This window comes from Somniosus microcephalus, chromosome 7 (genome assembly GCF_052327205.1).
Source record: "Somniosus microcephalus isolate GS21.2 chromosome 7, FLI_Smic_1.0, whole genome shotgun sequence".
NCBI lineage: Eukaryota > Metazoa > Chordata > Chondrichthyes > Squaliformes > Somniosidae > Somniosus > Somniosus microcephalus.
In genome coordinates this window covers 205,880,198-205,903,505 of record NC_140993.1, presented here as the reverse complement: position 1 = coordinate 205,903,505, position 23,308 = coordinate 205,880,198, and the positions used below count along the sequence as shown (strand labels likewise).

The 23,308-nt window shown below is 46.4% G+C and overlaps 2 long non-coding RNA genes across 2 annotated transcripts in view; one reads left to right on the top strand and one right to left on the bottom strand.

Annotated features, from left to right (window-relative positions):
• The first annotated feature begins 2,422 nt into the window (after positions 1 to 2,422).
• Positions 2,423 to 14,849, top strand: LOC147115096 (uncharacterized). The gene is made up of 3 exons (XR_015079048.1): positions 2,423 to 2,555; positions 7,059 to 7,177; positions 13,314 to 14,849. It is a non-coding gene; the product is annotated as an uncharacterized LOC147115096 (long non-coding RNA).
• Positions 14,850 to 17,977: 3,128 nt separating this feature from the next.
• The window catches only part of LOC147115095 (uncharacterized), a 71,777-nt gene continuing 66,446 nt past the window's right edge, over positions 17,978 to 23,308 (bottom strand). The window contains exon 3 of the long non-coding RNA XR_015079049.1: positions 17,978 to 19,817. This is a non-coding gene — a long non-coding RNA (uncharacterized LOC147115095). The remainder of the gene's footprint in view (positions 19,818 to 23,308) is intronic.

Here is a 23,308-nt window from a genome sequence, read left to right as displayed (position 1 = left end):
AGCCCGTCAAGAGATGCAATGTAAAAGGATGAGTCTGGACAACACAAATGCTCCTGTCTTCACCACACCCTACAATGCAACGTGAAATAGCTTCCTGCTGCTATTTTTACAGCAGTGGGTAGCATGTTGTGCGAGTATCCCATCTTGGAAAAGCGGGACACTTCATTATAATGTTTAAATCAGGTCCCCACAATGAATGTTGGGAACCTAAATTAAATTTAGCAGTTGCCAGCTGGATTTTCCAGGGCTTGGGAAGCCCGGCAGCTAAATGGAGAGGGGATCAGATGGCTGCAGAAGGTAAGTGCTTTATAGTGCACTCCTTGTGGGCCAGAAGGAGAAGGAGTCCTCCTCCCAGCCCCTCAAGCAAACCTACCACCTCCCTTCTGCCGATCATGGCCTCTCCTTGGTGCTGTGATCAGCCGACCACATGCTCCAAGCCCATTCTCTAGCCTCCTGCCCCACGATAGGCCGACCACCCCCTTCAAGCCCCGATCTTTCCCTCCAGATTGCTAGGCTCTGACCCCCCTCACCAAGCTCTGATCCTGAGCCCTGATCTTTCCCTTCCTCCCAATTGCTGGGCTGAGACCAGCCCTTGACCCCCCTCCCCCACCAAGCCATGATCTTTTCCTCCCTCCCTGCCGATTGCCGTGCTCTGAACCCCCACCCACACGGAGACTGATCCGAAGCTCTGACCTTTGGCTCCCACCTCCTGATTGCCAGGCTCTGACACCGCCCCCTACCCCAACCAAGTCCCGATCACCGGGGATCGTGCCTAATGACTTCCTGCTGCCAGCTTTCCACCCGGTAGTTGGCCAGCCTGTCAATCAGGCCAGCTGCTGGGTGGAAAAAGGAAGAAAAGAATTATAATGAGGTCCTGCCATTAAATTCAAGAGGACTTCCACCTCCCCGGGGTTTCCAGATGACCACCCCTCCCCCCACTATCGCGCTCCCCCTTTCCGCCCCATAAATATTGGGGCCATTGTCTCAGTAGTCTTCTGACTGGGAGTCAAGTGTTCAACCACTTGAGCTACCAGGCTGGCCTTACACTGGGACCCTTTCTTTTCTGCATCCAGAATGGTTGCTAATTAAAACAGTGGGCATTGGATGTGAGCAAAGAAGGCTGTGCAGAGATAAGGACTGAAAAGGATTCAAGCACTTAGAAATTCATGTTTAAAACCAGCATGATTAATAATAGTCACCTTCATTTCAAAATTACAATAAGTCCCATGGATTGAAGTATATATAATTAATGAGTCCCGACCCAGGAAAATGGGTTGGGATGGGTACATCAGACGGAAGTCCCACCCATTAGGAGTGAAATCAGGAAACATTTTTTCACACAAAGGGTAGTGAAAATCTGGAACTTTCTCCCCAAAAAAGCTGTGGATGCTGGGTCAATTGAAATTTTCAAGACTGAGGTTGATAGATTTTTATTAGGTAAGGGTAGCAAGAGATATGGATCAAAGGTGGGTAAATGGGGTGAGGTACAGATTAGCCATGATGTAACAGAATGACAGAATAGGCTCGAGGGGTTGAATGGCCTGTCCCTGCTTCCTATGAACTCCTGCAGTGATGTCCTGGGACTGTGATGATTGGTTTCCGACAATCACAACCATCTGACCATCTTCCTTTGTGTTAAGTATGACTCCAGTCACTGGAGGGTTTTCCCTTTGACCCTCATTGACATCAGTTTTTCCGTGACTCCTTAGTGACATACTCGGTCAAAATACCATCTTGAAGTTGAGAGCAGCTACTCTCACCTCTCCGCTGGCATTCAGCTCATGTGAGCATGGTTACATAAAGACTGTGATGAGGTCCGGAGCCAATTGGTTGTGGGTGAATCCAAAGTGAGCGTCAGTGAGCAGGATATTGGAGAGTAGGTGTTGCTTGATGGCACTACTGATGACTCTTTCCACCCCTTTATTGATGACTGGGAGGAATCTGATAGGGCACTAATTGGTTGAGTTTGTATTATCCTGTTTTTTTGTGGATAAGCAATCTTCCACATTATCAGATAGCTGCCAGTGTCATAGCTGTACTGGAACAGCTTGGCTAAGGGACTGTCTTTAACACTATAACCGGCACGTTGTAGCCTTCACTGTGTTTAGTACACTCAGTTACTTCCAGGGAAAATAGTTCTCACGAAACCGTTGTTATTACAGTTTGCCCCTCAATGCTATTCCCAGTTCTTCACCTCACTCTCTGAGCTCCACTACTCTGTACTCCTTGATTCAGGATGGGAGCACAACATCAGACACACGCTCCAGACCTCAGACTAACCACAATCAGTACTGCAGAAGATCAGCTGTGACTATATAGAAATGTTTCTCAAATGATTCAATAAAGGAGTCAAACTCCACACAGAAGCAGAATAAATCAAACCATCCCAGTATTTTGTAATGACTGGGCCAGTTTTATATTATGCGTGCTGATGGGTAACCTCACCAATCGGGGTATAAATTCTGAAAGCGATCTCTTCTTTCCTCAAGTTTCAAACCACGAGCAGCGTTGTGGTCTGAGGAGATGACATATGATCTTACACTGATGTACTTGAGGTTAGTAAAATCTGGCACTCTAAGGATCATTACAGACAGAGCCTCTTCCCTGGAGTCTCTTTGCCCTGCCGACACATTCAGTGAATCTGCCAAAAATATACTTTATGTACCAGCAATCATTACAGTCAGCTATACAAAGGCTGGTAAGTGCTCAGAGTTAAAGGCTATTAATTAGGATAATTATGGCCAGGCTTGAATTTACAGGACGCAAGCTTTTACGGAGCAGTTATCTCCAAGCCTCGCCCTTCTCTGCTTACCTTTAATGTTTTAGGATCTTTTACCAGCTTTCTTATTAGAGTTTACAGGCCGTGTATGTTTCAAGTAAACAGAAGGAAGATACGGGAGTGTCGCGTCACACCGGCACTGCGGTTATGATGTAAATGCAGCCTGAAGCCGGAATTAGGGGACCGATCTGACACCGGAGGGAAGACGAGTGAGACTCCCTGGAGGAAAATCAGTTTGGGACTTGACTCCCGGTTTACACTCTACAAATTTAGTGTTGGTAACAAGCCGAAGCAGCTCTGCACCAACACTAAATATGTATTCTGAATGCACCCAGCTCGAACAGAAATCGCTCACTAGCCACAGATGTGGCTGTAGCAATGCCCTTTTAGCCACATGGACTAGTTTTCAGCAGAAAACGCCTCATATACACTGACACAATACAGCTAAATGTATTTCACATGTATATATTTACTGAACAAACATCTACTAGCATTCATTAACCAAGGAAGTAAAGCACTCAACAATCAAAAAACACTCACAGTCTGGTGTTCATCTTACCATTTTACCAACAAACACACAAAAGTTAAATTTCACATGCACACGCCATATGAATGAGTATTGAGATTATCGGGTCGATGTTACATCCCCTCCTCCCTTGACGGGTGGGAGAGGGATTTAGGGGGCGTTTAAAAATTAAAAATCTAGAAACACGACCCCAATCTGGTGCATACGTACCTGATGCCTTTTTTATGGTGGCGGGTTGGGAGGCGTGTCTGTGTCCTGTATTGGAGAGGCGAGACACTTCATTATAATTAAATCAGGCTCCCACAGTGCAATTGGGAGCCTGATCTAAATTTAACAGTTGCCGGCCCTGTTTCCCAAGGCTTGGGAAGCCCTTTACCCAGCTGCAGAAGGTTAGTGCTTTTTAGGGCATTCAATGTAAGCCAGGAGGAGCAGGTATGCATCGCCACCCGTCCCCCGGCCCCTCAAGCAATTCTTCTGTCAATTGCGGCCTCTCCTCGCTGTTACGATCAGCCAACCCCCAACCCTCAACCTGTGATCCCGAGCCTTCTGTCCTCTGATCTGCTGAGCCCCCCACAACCTGTGGTCCCGAGCCTTCTGTCCTCTGATCTGCCGACCCCCCCACAACCTGTGATCCCGAGCCTTCTGTCCTCTGATCTGCCGACCCCCCGACAACCTGTGATCCCGAGCCTTCTGCCCCATGATCTGCCGACCCCCCTCAACCTGTGATCCTGAGCCTTCTCATAGAGTCATAGAGTTATACAGCACGGATAGAGGCCCTTCGGCCCATCGTGTCCGCGCCGGCCATCAAGCCCTGTCTAATCTAATCCCATATTCCAGCATTTGGTCCGTAGCCTTGTATGCTATGGCATTTCAAGTGCTCATCCAAATGCTTCTTAAATGTTGTGAGGGTTCCTGCCTCCACAACCCTTTCAGGCAGTGAGTTCCAGACTCCAACCACCCTCTGGGTGAAAAAGTTCTTTCTCAAATCCCCTCTAAACCTCCCGCCCTTTACCTTGAATCTATGCCCCCTAGTTATTGACCCTTCTACGAAGGGAAAAAGCTCCTCAGTATCCATCCTATCCATGCCCCTCATAATTTTGTACACCTCAATCATGTCCCCCCTCAGCTCCAAGGAAAACAAACCCAATCTGCCCAGTCTCTCTTCATAGCTGAAGCGCTCCAGCCCTGGTAACATCCTGGTGAATCTCCTCTGCACCCTCTCCAAAGCGATCACATCCTTCCTGTAGTGTGGCGACCAGAACTGCACACAGTATTCCAGCTGTGGCCTAACCAGTGTTTTATACAGCTCCATCATAACCTCCTTGCTCTTATATTCTATGCCTCGGCTAATGAAGGCAAGTATCCCATTTGCCTTTTTTACCACCTTATCCAACTGTTCCGCCGCCTTCAGGGATCTGTGTACTTGCACACCCAGATCCCTCTGACCCTCCGTCTTGCCTAGGGTCTTACCATTCATTGTGTATTCCCTTGCCTTGTTAGTCCCCCCAAAGTGCATCACCTCGCACTTTTCCGAGTTAAATTCCATTTGCCACTGTTCCGCCCATCTGACCAACCCATCTATATCGTCCTGCAGGCTGAGGCTACCCTCCTCGCTATTTACCACCCTACCAATTTTTGTATCATCCGCGAACTTACTGATCATACCTTTTACATTCATATCCAAGTCATTACATTCATATCCAAGTCATTAATGTAGACCACAAACAGCAAGGGACCCAGCACCGATCCCTGTGGCACCCCACTGGCCACAGGCTTCCAGTCACAAAAACAACCTTCGACCATCACCCTCTGCCTTCTGCCACTAAGCCAGTTTTGTATCCAATGTGCCAAGGCACCCTGGATTCCATGGGCTCTTACCTTCTTGACCAGTCTCCTCTGCGGGACTTTATCGAAGGCCTTACTGAAATCCATGTATACCACATCCACTGCGTTACCCTCATCCACACACCTAGTCACCCCCTCAAAAAATTCAATTAAATTAGTCAGACATGATCTTCCCTTGACAAAGCCATGTTGACTATCCCTGATTAATCCTTGCCTCTCCAAGTGGAGACTAATTTTGTCCCTCAGAATTTTTTCCAATAATTTTCCTACCACTGATGTTAGGCTCACTGGCCTGTAGTTCCCCGGTTTTTCCCTACTTCCCTTCTTGAATAATGGTACTACATTCGCGGTTCTCCAGTCCTCTGGCACATCCCCTGTGGCCAGAGAGGTCCCGTGTTAGAGCCCCCGCAATCTCTTCCTTTGCCTCACACAGCAGCCTGGGATACATTTCGTCCGGGCCTGGGGATTTATCAATTTTTAGGCCTGCTAAAACCGTCAATACCTCCTCCCTCTCGATGTTAATATGTTCGAGCATATCACAGTCCCCCGCCCTATTTCTATGTCTACATCGTCCTCTGATCTGCTGACCCCCCACAACCTGTGATCCCGAGCCTTCTGTCCTCTGATCTGCCCTCTCCCCTCCCCTCTCCTCTCCCCTCCCCCTGCCCTCCCCTCCCCTCTCCCTTCCTCTCTCCCCTCCCCTCCTCTCTCCATCCCGTGCCTCCCTCCCTCCTGATTGCCGGGCTCTGACCACCCCCCCACCAACCCCCGGTCTTTCCCTCCCTTCCCAATTGCTGGGCTCCAACCCACCACAGCCCCCATTCTTTCCAGATTGCCGGGGACGGTCCTGAATGTTCCCCGGCTGCGGCCTCCTGTAACTGGCTTTCTTGCCCAGCAGCTGACCAGCCTGTCAGTCTGGCCAGCTAGAAAGTGGAAGAAAAATTATAATATGAGGTCCTGCTGTTAAATTATGCAGGACCTCTGCATCCCCAGGAGTTCCAGGTTTCCCGACTCCGCACTCCCATGCTCCCTACCCACAAATATCGGCCCACATGCCTAACGACAGTGTCTATTACTCATTTTTTTATTTACTAATCAGAAACGCAATTAGCCACATCTGGATTCCCAATTCGTCACATGTGGCTGGTGACTAACGTAGACTGAATGCATCGTAACGAGCTACACCTCCAGCCCATATTCAATGATGTTGGGTTTATAGCTGCAACAGTTGTTTCCATTGCCAACTCTACATTGCAAGTAGTTCAAAAGAGGTCCCAAATTGCTCTGCACAGTAAATCTTTCTGCTCCAATTTTCCATGCATTTCACACAGAATCACACAGAAACCCCACAGTGCAGATAGAGGCCATTTCAGCCCATCGAGCCTGCACCGACACATATCCCACCCGAATCCCGTAACCCCTACACCAACACATATCCCACCCTATCCCCGTAACCCCACGTATTTAATCCCCCTAACACTAAGGGTCAATATATCATAGCCAATCAACCTAACCCGCACATTTTTGGACTGTGGGAGGAAACCGGAGCACCCGGAGGAAACCCACGCAAACACGGGGAGAATGTGCAAACTCCACACAGACTGTCGCCCGAGACCGGATTCGAACCCGGGTCCCTGGCGCTGTGAAGCAACAGTGCTAACCACTATGCCACCGTGCTGCCCATTTGTAGGAGTTGTCCTTGGACAAGCATAAAAATACTATAAAAGCTTTTAGTTAGAGTGTCGACGGCTCCCCAGCACCTTTAAAGGCTGTAGAAACCCATTAGTAGGGAACTGCCTGATGGAAACCAAAATAGTCCCTTGATTTTTGGGGAGGACTAGGGGACTTGCGTTTAAACTACACAAAAGTAGGAAAAGGCTAAATTTTAGGCTGTTTTTCTTATCCCAGAGAGCGGTGAGCATCTGGAATGCATTGCTGGCTGGTGTGGCGGGTGCTGACTCTCTGCCTGCCTTCAAGAGGGAGCTGGACCAGTTCTTGACTGGGACAACGATCGCATCATAGAGAAGGTAAATGGTTTTACAGATAACACATGATTCAAGTGATCTTCTGGACTGGTTTTGATCGCTTATTATTCCCTTATTGATTCTAGGTTTTTCTCTTTTTTTGCCTCTCCCAGGCGATTACATGACTGCGGGAGGAGGGGGTTCAGAAGTATTTAGTCAAGGTGCTCCAGGCATGATGTTCTGTGGGGCAGACTTGGTGGACCAGCTGGTCTTTTCCTGTCCGTCATTTTTGTATGTTCGTATTCAACGGTTCCTATTTAAGTAAAGTTTCCTGATCCACCTACTGGGCCCTATTCCTCAAAAAGGGACGTCAGCAGGTTTTCACCCCTTCCCCCAGGGACTACTGCCACCCATCTCCTGGGACTACTGCCACCCATCTCCAAGGACTACTGCCACCCATCTCCTGGTGGTCCCTGAGCTTTGCTGAATGCAGGGATATTGCTGGGCCCCACCATTACTTATATTTGGCAATGCAATAGCCTTCCCTGCTGGGAAATGGGGGGGGTCAAAAAGACAATTTAAGCCAAGCATGGTAGGCCTAAGAACATAAGAACATAAGAAATAGGAGCAGGAGTAGGCCAATCGGCCCCTCGAGCCTGCTCCACCATTCAATAAGATCATGGCTGATCTGATCCTAACCTCAAATCTTCTATCACTCTGCATCCACCCGAACCCATGTGATCTCCCGGGAGAGGCGAAAAACCAGATAAAGACCCAATGGCCAATTTGGGAGAAAAAAATCTGGGAAATTCCTCTCCGACCCATCTAGGCGATCGAAATTCTTCCAGGAGATCACTCTGTCCCTATATTTTCTATAGTACTTACCTTCTGTAAAGGCGATCTCCACCCCAGCCAGGAACAGGAATAAAACCATCTCCTGAAATCTAACAGAATTAGAACACAGTAGGAGCAGAACAAGGCTACACGGCCCCTGGGCCAACTCCACTACCCACAGGGCCATGACCATTCCGAACCCAGACTCATGTCCAATTTCCTGCCCGCTCCCCGTAACCCTTAATTCCCTTTACTTCTAGGAAACTATCTATTTCTGTTTTAAATTTATTTAATGATGTAGCTTCCACAGCTTTCTGGGGCAGCAAATTCCACAAACCTACCACCCTCTGAGTGAAGAAGTTTCTCCTCATCTCAGTTTTGAATGAGCAGCCCCTTATTTTAAGATTATGCCCCCTAGTTCTAGTTTCACCCATCATTGGGAACATCCTCACCGCATCCACCCGATCAAGCCCCTTCACAATCTTATATGTTTCAATAAGATCGCCTCTCATTCTTCTGAACTCCAGTGAGTAGAGTCCCAATCTACTCAACCTCTCCTCATATGACCACCCCCTCATCCCCGGGATTAACCGAGTGAACCTTCTTTGTACTGACTCGAGAGCAAGTATGTCTTTTCTTAAGTATGGACACCAAAACTGTATGCAGTATTCCAGGTGCGGCCTCACCAATACCTTGTACAACTGCAGCAATACCTCCCTGTTTTTATATTCCAACCCCCTAGCAATAAAAGCCAACATTCCATTGGCCTTCTTAATCACTTGCTGCACCTGCATACTAACTTTTTGAGTTTCGTGCACCAGGACCCCCAGATCCCTTTGTACTACAGTACTTTCCAGTTTCTTGCCATTAAGATAATAACTTGCTCTATGATTTTTCCTGCCAGTGCATAACCTCACACTTTCCAGTATTGTATTCCATCTGCCAAATCTCTGCCCACTTACTTAGCCTGTCTATGTCCCTTTGCAGGTTTTTTATGTCCTCCTCACTCACTACTTTCCGTCCCATCTTTGTATCATCTGCAAACTTTGATATGTTACACTCGGTCCCCTCCTCCAAATCGTTAATATAGATTGTAAAGAGTTGGGGACCCAGCACTGACCCCTGCGGAACACCACTAGTTACTGGTTGCCAATCTGAGAACGAACCATTTATCCCAACTCTCTGCTTTCTGTTAGAGAGCCAATCCTCCACCCACGCCAGAATATTACCCCCAATCCCGTGATTTTTTATCTTGAGCAATAATCTTTTGTGTGGCACCTTGTCAAATGCCTTTTGGAAGTCTAAATACACTACGTCCACTGGTTCCCCTTTATCCACCCTGTATGTTACTTCCTCAAAAAACTCAAGCAAATTTGTTAAACATGACTTCCCCTTCATGAAACCATGCTGAGTTTGCCCTATTAAATTATGTTTATCCAAATGTCCTGTTACTGTCTCCTTAATAATGGACTCTAACATTTTACCAACCACAGATGTTAGGCTAACAGGTCTATAGTTTCCAGCCTTCTGCCTACTACCCTTTTTAAATAAGGGTGTTACATTAGCAGTTTTCCAATCTGCCGGGACCTTTGCTGAGTCCAGTGAGTTTTGGAAAATTATTACCAATGCATCCACAATCCCTACCGCTACTTCCCTCAAGACCCTGGGATGCAAGCCATCAGGTCCAGGGGATTTATCCGCCTTGAGTCCCATTATTTTACCAAGTACCACTTCCTTAGTGATTTTAATTGTATTTAGTTCCTCCCCCCCTAGAGCCCCCTGTTTGTCCAGTGTTGGGATATTCTTAGTGTCCTCTACTGTAAAGACTGATACAAAATAATTGTTCAGTGTTTTTGCCATCTCCATGTTTCCCACCATTAATTTCCCGGTCTCATCCTCTAAGGGACCAACATTTACTTTAGCCACCCTTTTTCTTTTTATATAACTATAGAAACTTTTACTGTCTGTTTTTATATTTTTTGCTAATTTACTTTCATAATCTATCTTCCCTTTCTTAATCAATCTTTTTGTTATTTTTTGCTGTCTTTTAAAGACTTCCCAATCTTCCATCCTCCCACTAGATTTGGCTACCTTATATGCCCTTGTTTTTAGTCGGATACTATCCTTAATTACTTTACTTAGCCACGGATGGCTATCTTTTCTTTTACACTCTTTTTTCCTCAGTGGAATATATTTTTTTTGGAAGTTGTAAAATAACTCCTTAAATGTACACCACTGGTCATGTACCGTCTTACCCTTTAATCTATTTTCCCAGTCCACTCTCATTAATTCCGCTCTCATAACTTCATAGTCTCCTTTATTCAAGCTCAGCACGCTTGTTTGAGATCCAACCTTCTCACCCTCTAATTGAATATGGAACTCAACCATGTTATGGTCACTCATTCCAAGGGGATCCTTTACTAGGACATTTTTAATTAATCCTGTCTCATTACACAGGACCAAATCTAAGGTTGCTTGCCCCCTGGTCGGTTCAGTTACATACTGCTCAAGAAACCCATCCCTAATACACTCAATGAACTCTTCCTCAAGGCTGCTCTGCCCAATTTGATTTGTCCAGTTAATATGATAATTAAAATCCCCCATAATTATAGCTGTTCCCTTATTACAAGCCTCAACTATTTCCTGATTAATACTCCGTCCAACAGAGTTGCAACTGTTCGGAGGCCTATAGACTACACCCACTAGTGTTTTTTTCCCCTTATTATTCCTTACCTCCACCCAAACTGTTTCGCTATTGTGCTCCTTTGACCCAATATCATTTCTCTGTATTATAGTGATTCCTTCCTTTATTAACATAGCCACCCCACCTCCTCTCCCTTCCTGCCTGTCCTTCCTGATTGTTAAATAACCTGGTATGTTTAATTCCCAGTCATGGTCACCCTGCAGCCATGTTTCTGTAATGGCCACAAGATCATACCCATATGTCATTATTTGTGCCGTTAACTCATTCATTTTGTTACGAATGCTACGTGCATTCAGATAAAGAACTTTCAAATATGTTTTGTAACACTTAGTTCCTGTTTTTTCCCTTTTTAGTACTTTACTTTTTACTCCATACCTTCTGTCCCTTCCTGACACATTCTGTTTTTTAATTTCCCCACTGCTACCTAAGTCTATGACCTTCTCTGTTGTCATTTCTATGATTTGCTCTCTAGAAACCTCCCCCCCACTAATTAGTTTAAAGCCCTCTCTACAGCCCTAGTTATATGATTCGCCAGGACTCTAGTCCCAGCACTGGCCAAGTGGAGTCCGTCCCAACAGAACAGCTCCCTCCTGTCCCAGTACTGGTGCCAGTGTCCCAAGAAGCAAAACCCATTTCTCCCACACCAGTCTTTGAGCCACGCATTTAACTCTTTAATTTTATTTATCCTAGCCAAATTCGCTCGTGGCTCAGGTAATAACCCAGAGATTATTACCCTTGAGGTTCTGTTTTTTAATTTGACCCCTAGCTGCTCATACTCCTTTAACAGAACCATCTTCCTTGTCCTATCTACGTCGTTTGTACCAACATGGACCACGACAACTGGATCCTCCCCCTCCCACTGCAAGTTTCTTTCCAGCCCAGAAGAGATGTCCTTAACCCTGGCACCAGGCAGGCAACACAGCCTTCGGGACTCCCGCTCTTGACTGCAGAGAACCCTATCTATCCCCCTAATGATACTATCCCCTACCACTACAACATTTCTTTTTACTCCCTCCACTTGAATGGCCCCCTGTACCACGGTGCTGTGGCCAGGTTGCTCATCCTCCCTGCAGTCCCCGCTCCCGCCCTCACAGGGAGTAAGAACCTCGATCCTGCTGGACAAGAACAAGGGCTGCGTCTCCTTCAACACTACATCCTGGATCCCTGTACCTTCCTCACTCGTAGTCACACCGTCCTGTCCCTGACCACGGACTACATCTGCAGTAATTAACTTCATAGGTGTGACCATCTCCTGAAACATAGAGTCCAGGAACTTCTCCCCCTCCCTGATGTGTCGCAGTGTCCGAAGCTCGGTCTCAAGCTCCACAACATGGAACTTGAGTTCCTCTAGCAGCAAACACTTGTCGCAGATGTAATCACCGTTAGCCTCAATGGGGTTCAACGGCTCCCACATCTCGCAACAGTAACACATCACCTGCTCCATTCTATATAATTAATTAAATTTCTTATTATTAGTTATGAAGACCCTGCCCGGATATATATATCACACCACTATTCAATAGGACTTACCAACTTAAAGGTATGAAAGAGAAGGCCTGACTGCTGAAACCGGATAATACAGCCTGGCTAAGAATGTTGGCAATATAGGAGCAGTACCCAGTCTAGTCTGCATCTGGGAATCAACAGACTCACCATTGGAAATTCACAGGGATTCACCTGATGTGCTGGCAAAATTTCCCTTTAAATAATTGCTCCCATTTGCAGGTATATATCTGATGCATAGGCCCTGGAAGAATGGGTTTCCCTCAGGTCCTGCCAATTTTAACGACAGGACTTTATTACCATTTTTGGAATCCATTCCCCAGCCACAGCCAGCTAGATTGAGCGTAGAGGAGGGAGGGGGCGACAATGATAGGGAGAACAGACAGAATGGGGGTCGGGCGGAGGACATTGGTGGGGGCGGGGGGGGTGGAGGGTGTCCCGGAGAGATCAGGGAGGGGACATTGATGGGGGTCCTGGAGAGATCGGGGCAGGAGGGGAGAAGGTTGCGGTGGGGGGGTTGGATGCTGGGGCCCGGGTATATTGGGCAGGGGGGGGGGGGGTCCAATCATGGGGGCCCATGGAGGAGATCACATTGGGCCTGTGGAGCACATGGGGTGAGGAGGGGTCTCTGAGAGGAGATTGCAGCCCAGGGAGAACTTTGGGAGGGCTTCGGATCACAGGGGGTGGGGGGGGGGGTGCGGGGGGTGGTGAGGGATCATTTGATCGCTGGGGAGGTTAACAGGGTAGCTTGGAGGGCCAGGGAAAGCACTCCTGCTCCTCCTGGCCCACAATCAGTGCTGGAAAGGCACTAACCTGTTCCATTCAGGAGTCTTTGCCTCCCTTCAGTTGCTGGGTTTCCCAAGCCCCAGGAAACCTGGCCGGCCAGTGTTAAAACAGAGAAATAATCTGAGGCATGCAGCCTCATTAAAATATTTAAATGAGCGACCCACCTCCCGAGAACAGGTTGGTCGCCCTTCCCTGGTCCTGCCTTCGTTAAACCAGAAGTGGGCGGGTTGGGTTCGGGTTTGAAATTTTTTAAACTTTAAACTTTCCAAATTACCCAACCCCCCATATTCTGTGCACTGTACAGTGTTGTAGCATTACTGCTGCCTGTGTGATAAACATCACTATTCAATCATTTTCAAATTTCATTTTCAGGTAACAAATACACAGATTTTGGAGGAATTATGTAATTTTCTCTGGATTCTGGCACATAAAAACCTGACGATTGACCACAATTGGGAGATGAAAATCAGCAGCTAGGAAGGAAACAAGTCACATCTGGGGAAAATATCTATTCAGTGATGGACCTTGCCTGATGAAAACGTGGTTGAATTGTCACTTAGTATCCAGCAAATGAGGACATGCGGAAACCTTGTTGGTTATTCCACGTTGCAGGACTTTAATTAATGAGAGCGCTTTTCTTTGAGTTGTGTGTAAAAGAGATTCTGCACCTGCTTGCCCTTGCTTTCCTGCCATTGTAACGGATAACAATTTAAATCAAAGCTGCAAAGAAAAATATAAACTGGGGCTCATTATATTTTGAACATACTTTACGAAGACTCTATGCTGCTGAAGCTCACATTCTCATAAAAATGGTCAGTGTTTATTAGCCTGTCATTGCCAATCACGTCAAGTGAGAAAAAATAACTCATTGGCAATGTTTTAAGGTGGTTAGGGGATGTGTAAAGAGGAGCAAGGAAGTGATCCCAAACAGTCATTGATTAAAGTCCACATTAAATTGCTGGCGAGGGGGCTTATGGATGTTTCTATTTGGTTTCCTGAAAACATTTCAATTGAAACATGAATGACTGTAAAAACTGAAAGCTGTAATGAATGATATAGTACAAGAGCTGTAATGAATGGTATAGTACAAGAGCTGTAATGAATGATCTAGTACAAGAGCTGTAATGAATGATATAGTACAAGAGCTGTAATGAATGGTATAGTACAAGAGCTGTAATGAATGGTATAGTACAAGAGCTGTAATGAATGATCTAGTACAAGAGCTGTAATGAATGATCTAGTACAAGAGCTGTAATGAATGATCTAGTACAAGAGCTGTAATGAATGATCTAGTACAAGAGCTGTAATGAATGATATAGTACAAGAGCTGTAATGAATGATATAGTACAAGAACTGTAATGAATGATATAGTACAAGAGCTGTAATGAATGATATAGTACAAGACCTGTAATGAATGATATAGTACAAAAGCTGTAATGAATGATCTAGCACAAGAGCTGTAAAAAGGATACAAGATTCAGCATTGACTACAATTTTGTATATGGGCAATTTGAGAATACAATTTTTATTTCAGTTGAATACCATAACATTACAATTCATGTAGAGCACAGGTAAATGCTAAAAATGTCACAGAATTATGCCAGATGGGTATTTTTGTTCACCAGATCACCATCTCTTTTTTTAACTTGTCTAATATGTCATTTATAACCTTCCATAAGTTAATTTTCTTTCCACCATGTAAATCACAAATCAATTTTCATTTAAAGTGCTCGACTACAGACTGTTCCTGACAGCACTGTGCTTATGCTTCAATGTGCTCTCTAAGATCCCCAACACATATTAAAAAAGATCTGATTTCTTTTGCTTTTTACAATGGAAAAAATACTTTTGCATTAAACTAAAGGGGGGGATTTTCCAGGGGCGTCAGCGGGCGTGATCGGTGGCGGTTCGGTTGGGAAAGTGTTTTTTTTGACAGCGGGTCGACACACCACTGTCAACCTGCCACCACGCGCCTTTACCAAATGTCGGGTCTGCCACTGCTGAGCAGAACCGACACGCAGCGGCAGGGGAGGCAATTCAGGTCATTATGATCTTGTTAACAGAGGATTAACAACAATTTTGAGCTCATCATTAGAATTTACCAGCTCGCCAACGGGGTCCACACTGCTCGGGGATCCCGTCTGTTAAGCTGGGTGGGAGTTGAATGGCCATGGAATCATCTCATTACTTGACAGCTTGAAATGTGCTATAAAAGTTCCCATCTCACAGCTTTTCACTTTCCAAGCTGTTCACCTTTCCAAGCTGTTGCTTACTGCATTTGAAGACAGATTGAGCTTTATGTAGGTTGCAAGTATTTGGAGCAAGAGTTCTAACCAGTGTCACCTCATTGGAACAACCTCTCCCACCACTGTCAGATTACTTCTGTCATTTCAAGTTCACCTGCCATCTATTCCATCAGCATGGGTACGGTTTATACTCTCTCACCTTGGTCCTCAGAATCTGACCATGATCAGCTCCAACACCAGCAGCACCAGGCACACCAACAACACCGCCACCAACCTACTCCGCAAACATCGAAGGCTGAACAGGACAGAGGGCATCAGCACCCGACCACACTGCTGCCCGGTACGCCAGGGATGGCCTCACCATGGCCACATTTACTTCACTTGATGCTGTACACTCTGGCTGCCACATGATGCGCCAGGTTGGTACCACCCCACACCAACACCATAAAGCATCCCTACAATGCCCAAACCATTCCTTTCACACTAATCAGCATTGCGGGGTTGCCATCATTATGTCTCACCATTCACTGCAACTCACTAAGCCACTTCCAAAGGTGCACAGAAATCTGTCCAAGAACATAAAGGCCCAGAACTTGGTGTCGGGGGCTTGCCGCACGTGCAAGCCCCCGATCTGCACTCACCCTGCACGCTGACATCTGAAGCCCGGGCCTGCTTGCATTTCCTGTCACAGGCCCGGTTCAGATGTCGGCGCGATGTGCTTACCTGATCCAGCGGCGTAGTTAGTACCCATGCTGATGGAATAGATGGCAGGTGAACTTGAAATGACAGAAGTAATCTGACAGTGGTGGGAGAGGTTGTTCCAATGAGGTGACACTGGTTAGAACTCTTGCTCCAAATACTTGCAACCTACATAAAGCTCAATCTGTCTTCAAATGCCGGCTGGGATCAGGTGAGCACTGTACAACCAATCAGGGGAGGGGAAGGTTCATTCATGAGTTTGAGAGTAAGAACTGTCAAACTCATGAAAACTACGGGGGCCCAAAACACTATTTAAACTATAAATAAAAATTTAAAAAACATCCCAATCATTAAATTAAGTATAAATAAGTTTAAAAAAATAATATAAACAAAAATTTTTTTTTGAAAAAAATAAATTTTTAATAAAAAGGGTCTAAAACTAAACTTACCTTATTGTAGATTCTTTAAAATAATAAACCTGTGGGAAAAAAAATTCTAAATTTCACTAAAACACCACTTACCTGTAAAAATAAATATTTACGTGTGCTTTTTACAAGCGTAAAGACCGGAGGCCTTTAGACATGCGCAAATCCCCCAAAACAGAGGAAATCCAAGACACACGCGCTGCCCCCTACAGCACACGCACTAGCCTCTTCACCTCTTGGGTTAGAGGAGAGGAAATGCCAGTTTTCAGCGCATGCGCTGTGCATGCTGAAAACTGACATTTCCTCCGGCCAGACGCGTGAGTACCTCTTCTGTACTCGTGCGTTTGGGGAGGAATTTCTGGCCCAAAGTGTTGAAAATAAAGATTTCAATGTTTGACAGCATATTAACAGAAACTTCACATGAACATTGGCTAAAACATACAAGTGCCTACCCTTGTGTGTTGTTAGTTGGTAGTGATAGCAGTAGGATGAGGGCAAGTGTGAGGGGTGGCTAATGAGATGGGGAAGTGATAATGTAGATAGAGAGGGATGGGTGGAAGTGCAAGGTAAGTTGGTGTGAGTAAAGATGTGCAGGAGTAGGGTAGGGAAGGCAGAGTGATGGGGATGTGATGAGTGGCACAGCAGGATGAGGTTGAGTGTGGCTTTGTAGTAACGTTTCGTGATCTACTGAGATCATCGAAAGTTTTGCGCCACTGCAGCCAGGTCCTCCTGACCACATCCCTGCTTGTGCTCTCCTGTGCAATGTGCAACCAGGCTGCGTTGGTCTCCTGGGGAGGTCTCTTCCGCCCATTGGAAGGGAAGAGAACCTCCCTGTGTGCTGTAGCTCCCTCCATAAGCATATGGGTGTAGCCGTGCACCTCTTTGCAGTGCTCGTCAGTGTTTGCAGCACCCCAATGCTGCACAACACTGACAGCACAAATGTTAAAGTAAATTTGCACATGGTCCCTTTAAAGAAACCGGCTGATGACGCGTCATCGAATGACGTCATCAGACCCGCTTCCTTCAATTGGACCGGGAAATGCGCTGGGTGGGCTTAACAAGCCCAATTAGGGGAAAATCATTCTACAGAGCGGGCTGGAGCCAGCAGCGGGGTCAGGACCTGCCACTGACGTCGCCTGCCACGGACCCGCTGAGGTAGAGAAAATCGCAGCCAAAGTGAGAGTTCAGTCACTTTCTTACTTTCCGTTTAGTCCGAAGATTGGTAAAGGTAGTGGGTTAGCGTCACTAATTCTCACTCTTGCAGATATTTATAGATTTCCACCTATTCAATGGAGAATGATCGGAAGCTCTATTACTCTGTACTGGGGGATCCACTATTTCCAAGATGCACATTTTCAGCACAATCTTCTTTATGTGCACGGTGAAAACAGTTTTAAACACAGAGGTTATTACTTAAGGGATGAACACCTGCCACATTTTGAAACACTGAGCCACGTAGAAGAAACAATAATTTTATATTGAACCATCTACAAGATTCCCAAAGGATGCTACAAATTATATTTGGAGCAAACCGAAAATGTCCCTTCCACATCAAAAATAATCGAAGCAGTGCTGGTCTGCTAAAAAAAAATAAAGCAATGTGTTATCTGGGATAATATAGTCTATGAGACAATTAAAATATAGTAAAAAGTTGTCATTTATTCACAAGCACAACATCATAGGGTACTACGTAAAGCAATTATCTTTCACAACAATTTGGGGAGATTTTGGCTTTATGGAGTAAGGATCATTCTTTCCATTCCCCAGTTCTGTGACAGAAAGAAAGAACTGAGGATATGACACAATACCTTATCATATCCTCAATGTCCTAAAGCACTCCCAACCAAGGCAGTCACATGTAGGCAATTGCAACAGCCAATGCCAAGTCCCACAAACAAATATGGCCTAGAAATTTGATTAGGGCAGGAAATGGCCGGTGCCGCCATGGGTCGAAGTTAAATGCTTCATGCAAAAAGAGTGCAGGCAGCACTGGTATTTTGGTAATTTAAATTAGCGCAGCGCTAAACCTACCATGTAACGCGCTGTTTCGGCAGTAGTCTCAGCAGGAGGCCCAATGTAGCGTGGCTGCATCATCCCTAAAGCGAGCCATCGTTCTCTTAAAGCTAGCCTGTCATTATAGAAAGCAGTGTTGATCCCTTAAAAGGAAACTGCCTTCTACAATGAAAAATAAATCATTTAAAAATAGGCAGTCTTTAGCCTTTAGAGCTCAAATGCCTTCTGAAAAAAAATAAACATTAAAAATAATTCCGAAATAGAAGTCTTCAGCTCTTAAAGCTGAACTGCCTTCCACACATAAAAAAATGTTAAAGTGCTTCAGCACTAACACAAGCCAGGGAAGGGGCACCCAGGGTCTCGCACACAGGACTTCAGCTTTGTGCAGGGGGTCAACACTGCAAGAGAAGTCCTCCACCCACAGGGGGCCAGGAGGCCCTCAAGAAAAAGGGATGTGGGACCAGATCACCGAGGCCGTCACTGCCAGCGGTGTGCCCCCAGAACCTGGTGCCAGTGCCCAAAGAAGCTTCATGGCCTTAGATCCGTGGTCAAGGTCAGTGAATGAATCTTCAAAAGCCGTCTCCTTACAACTGCGTCACTAGCTTCACACACTGCTCATTGCATGACCCCCCACCTCCAATCACTCACCTACCACCAATCTGTACCAAACATGAGGCACACCTCCCATTCCTAACTTCACCTCACCCCCTTGGAGGAGGCAGTTCTGGCCGTTCTTGGCAGGGACATGGCTGAGCCCTTGGTCAGTGGCGGGGCTGAAAGGATACAAGCTGCTGGTATCCTCATACGCTATCCTCCTTCTCACATCCTACTTCCCCTTCATCCCACAATATCTTCTGATTTACAAGATGCACATAGTGTAAGCATGCAGCTCTTGCTTTCCCACCCTCCCCTCACCACAACTCTACCCTTGTGCCTTCCTCATTTCACACACCCAAGAAATCCAGCCTGCCTAGCCAAGAAGAGGGAGAGGAGAGTGAAGAAGAAACACCGTCACTCGATTTGACACTCCCAGCCACCAGCTCCTCGAGGTTGTCCTGCAAGGCCATTTGCAGTGCCCCCCACTGAAAGTCAGCAGCCTTCCACCAGCCATGCTGCAGCACTGCGTGACATCACTAGGATAGGCAAAGGCACGCACAAGACAGTCACTAAGGGACTGCACAAGGATGATTAGAGGATTTCCTGATGTCATATTGGATGCATATATAGATAAAGTTTGGTTGGAAAGTTTGCTTTGTGGTGGCTTTTATTTCAGGATTGTGGCCAAGAGGAAACTATGATAGTCAGTAACAGAGGGAAGGTAAGGTGTGGGACAAATGTTGAAAGGGGAATTGGGGTTGTGGTCACTGGTACCACAGGCGGATGATCCCATCCCGGATATCCAGGCCAGAAAGGGGCTGTCTGGGTTGCATCCTTCCTTCTGCTTCCTCCTCTTCTGCGTCTTCCTCTTCCCTCTGCAAGCGAATGCTGGAAATCTGAAATAAAAATAGAAAATGTTGGAAATGCTCAGCAGGCCAGGCAGCATCTCGACCTGAGACGTTAACTCTGTTTCTCTCTCCATGGATGCTGCCTGACCTGCTGCGTATTTCCAACATTTTCTGCATTCTCAGAGGCCTTCTTTTACCATCTGAAGCCTTGCAAGCGCCCAGCAGCTGCTCACTTTAAAAACTTTTAATATCTATTGCACCAAGCCACTACTTCAATAAAATATAAAAAAAGCTTAAATCCAAACTTACCTGAAAGATATGTGTGTCCCTTTAAGAAGCGTTGACAGCATCTCTGCAGGGCTGCTTCACGCACACTTTTCTGTGCATGGTTAGGACAGTGTAAAACAGAGGAGTCCAAATTAGCAGTCGCGGTGTCAAGTCGGGCGTTGCACGGCGACTGACATCACGATCTGCTAATTTACATTTGAGAGGCCAGCCCTGTCAATGGGAGTGCTATGGCCCTTACCAAAATGGTAGCCGCCCTGTCCTGCACCGGGAGCAGATGGAAGCGTGTTGGCCACCATTTTTTTTCTACAAATCGGGCCTTAATGGCCAGCGCTAAACCATCGAATTTTTAGGCCAATGAGTTAAAATAATTATGTGAAAATTACTTAAATGTTAAAATATAAGCTATGAGCCTGGGCTGCATAGCAACAAGGAATTACTGCTTTCTGTTTGGGAGGTGTTGGTTGCTTGAGGAATGCTAGCCAGGACTTTGCTCCTTTTCGAACAGTGCCATGGGATTTTTTACATCCCTCTAGCCAGGCAGACGGGCCTTGGTTTAACATGTTATTTGAAAGATGGCACCTCTGATAATGCACCACTCCCTCAGTACTGCACTAAAGTGTCTGCGTAGATTATGTGCTCAAGTGCCTTGTGTGGGGCTTGAACACGCAACTTTTTGACTCAGAGATGAGAGTGCTACTGAGTTGACAACTGAATCCAAACTAGTCTGTTCAATCATCTAATCTCAATATATACTAGCTGACCTTCCAGGGCAGTACTCATGAACAATAATGATAAATGTTTCTCTCTTCCTGTAACTTTGCCCCGCTATGAACTCTGAGGCACGTTGGGAGTGGGGGGTCCGATATCACGTGAGAAACCCGGAAGTACATTCAGCGTGTCTGATTGTGGCACTTTAACGCAGGCACCTACTTATGATTTTGCATTGGGTTTTGTGTCAATTGCATGGCAGTGGGCGTGATGAGGACTTGCATCACACAATCTTAACTCCAGTATTCAAAGGGCCAATCCAAAAGATGGAATTTGGAGCAATTGGGAGTTGGACGCAAGTGTGGAAGAACTTTGACAATGAATTCAGGATGATCAAAGGCTGTGCCCTGCTTTAATGATGCCTCCCTTGATGTACTGCTGGGGTCAGTGAAGAACCGCAGGGAGATACTTTTCCCCAGCATTGCGAGGAAGAAACCTGCTGCTGCCAAAAAGGCGGCATGGCTGGAGGTGGCCCAGGAGGTCAGCAGCAGGAGCATTGTGCCACGCTCCTGGATTCTGTGTAGGAAACACTTTAGTGACCTAACCAGATCAGGAAAGATGAGTACAATTGCACATTCACCTACATCATGCTGTGCACCTTACCACCCCCTCACTTTGCCTTGTCAAATCTGCTCTATCACATCACTCCTCACACCCTCTTACCTTGCAAGAGCACCTATTATTCTCTTTCTATGCAGTTCTTCACATTCCCTTCAATCCATCAACCTCTGCCAATCACCTTCATCGTTATGCAATTTCATGCCTCTTCCTCATAGTCACCCTCACCAAATGAAATGCACGCCATCCATCGGGTGGACACATGCCATTAAACTCACTCATAGATCTGATCTTTCCCCCATTGCAGGAGAAGAGAGTGCGAAACACAAGGGAGATGGAGAGAACTGGAGGTGGGCCTCCACAGATCTAACAACTGACAAGGAGGAAGAGTTGGTGATCAGTGGCATCTCAGTGTTCTTGGCCATCGGAGATGGGGACCTCCCAGCTACCTGGTGACAGAATTAAATATAATACACACACATGCCATAAAACACTCAGTCATGTTGACTTGCTTTCAGCAGCGAGTGAAATATGATCATCTTTATACAGGAAACTTTGATATCCGGCACTGACGGGACCGAGCTGGTGCCGCACCATCAAAAGTGCCGGACATACCAGCGTTAATGTTGAAACATACGGAACTGAAAAGCTCCGTGTGAATCAACAAACCCTGTTGCTTAGCAACAGCTTCAAAACAGTCGGCTGCAGCTGCAAGCGTCTCTAGCTGAAGCGGTTGCTATAGCTACAGACCTTGCAGTGCCTGACTGGGCAAAAAAAAGCAACGAGAACTAAAAAAACTTACAGAAAACGGCTCCTGATTTTTGCCGTTAGATCAACTATTCCGGACATATAACCTCCAGATAAACCAAAGTTTCCTGTATGTTGCAACATCATTACGTTGCCAGTACTAATTCATATCTTTTCTCGCTGACAAGACTTCATGCATGCAGCAGGAGTCCATGGACCTCGCGGACGATGACTCCTCAGAGGAGCTGATTCCTTCTGAGGCTGCACCATTACAGGTCTCATGCTTACCATGCACCAGCTCAGATACTCGCACTTCGATGGGACCTGGTGACTCACATTTCCCAAGAAAGAAGGAAAGACTTGCATTTAGATAGTGCCTTTCATGACCTCAGGCTGTCCCAAAGTGCTTTACAGCCAATGAAGTACTTTTGAAGTGTAGTCACAATTGTAATGTAGGAAGCAAGAGCAGACAGTGGTGGCAGGGACAGCTGTGGAGAGTCTGCATTGGATCTCCAAGCTCTGCTCAGCTGGACAAAGATGCCGTACCCTAGGGGCCATCGATAATCATTGTGGAGCACCAGAGAAAGTGCGATGTACTGACAGGCCTTCCAAGCACACTGCCCACGATTGCAAAGAGAATGGAGGAGTCCGCCTCAAGCATGAGTAGATTGATGTTGCAGGGCATTGCAACGAGGTCTTCTTGCATGGATAGAGTGACCAGCTCCATGGAACATCAACCACGGCAATCAAATGAGTCCATGTATGCCTTGACCACGGACATGCACACTCTGGATACCAACATGTCTGGTGCCTTAAATAGGATGAGAGATACCATAGCCATGGCCTTACTGTACCGCACTGATCTGCACCAAGCTGCTCTCCAGCACAGTGGTAGGAGTGAAGTGCATCTGGCTCATGAGAGAGATGATGGTGAAAGGGGACATGGAAGTGGGGACTCCACTCAAACCGCTTCCACTTCTTACCCATTGCCACCCCCACCCCAGCCTAGCCACTACCTGACATATTGCCTCCTGTTCCAATGGCCGAGTCTGCCCCTGCATAGGTGCAGATGGCGTAGTCTTTGGAGGGGCCCACACGGGCTCCAAAATCCAGAGTTCGTCGGCCAAGAGCATTTCAGCAGTGAGAAAAGGAATCTACCTGGCTCTACCTCTGCTGAA